We start from the raw sequence: 260 nt of genomic DNA on the forward strand, positions 1-260 counted from the left end.
GCAGCAGCAAAGACGCTCGTACTACTGCAAGCTCTGCCTACTAGGGAAATACAGCTGTCTATTGAGCGAACAAAAACAGAAGGGTATCCTCTCCCTCTCCATCAAAAAAAGATAAAATAAAAAAATAAATAAATTAAATTTATTTACAACACATTTCAAGCTTTTTTTTATATTCTGAATCCCTTAATAGAACCATAACAATATGCCGGGCGGGGGGGGCCCTGCGGTGTACGTTCACCCCAATGGTGATCTTTTCTTCA

This window comes from Eimeria mitis, genomic scaffold (assembly GCF_000499745.2).
Source record: "Eimeria mitis Houghton genomic scaffold, Emh_scaff2395, whole genome shotgun sequence".
NCBI lineage: Eukaryota > Apicomplexa > Conoidasida > Eucoccidiorida > Eimeriidae > Eimeria > Eimeria mitis.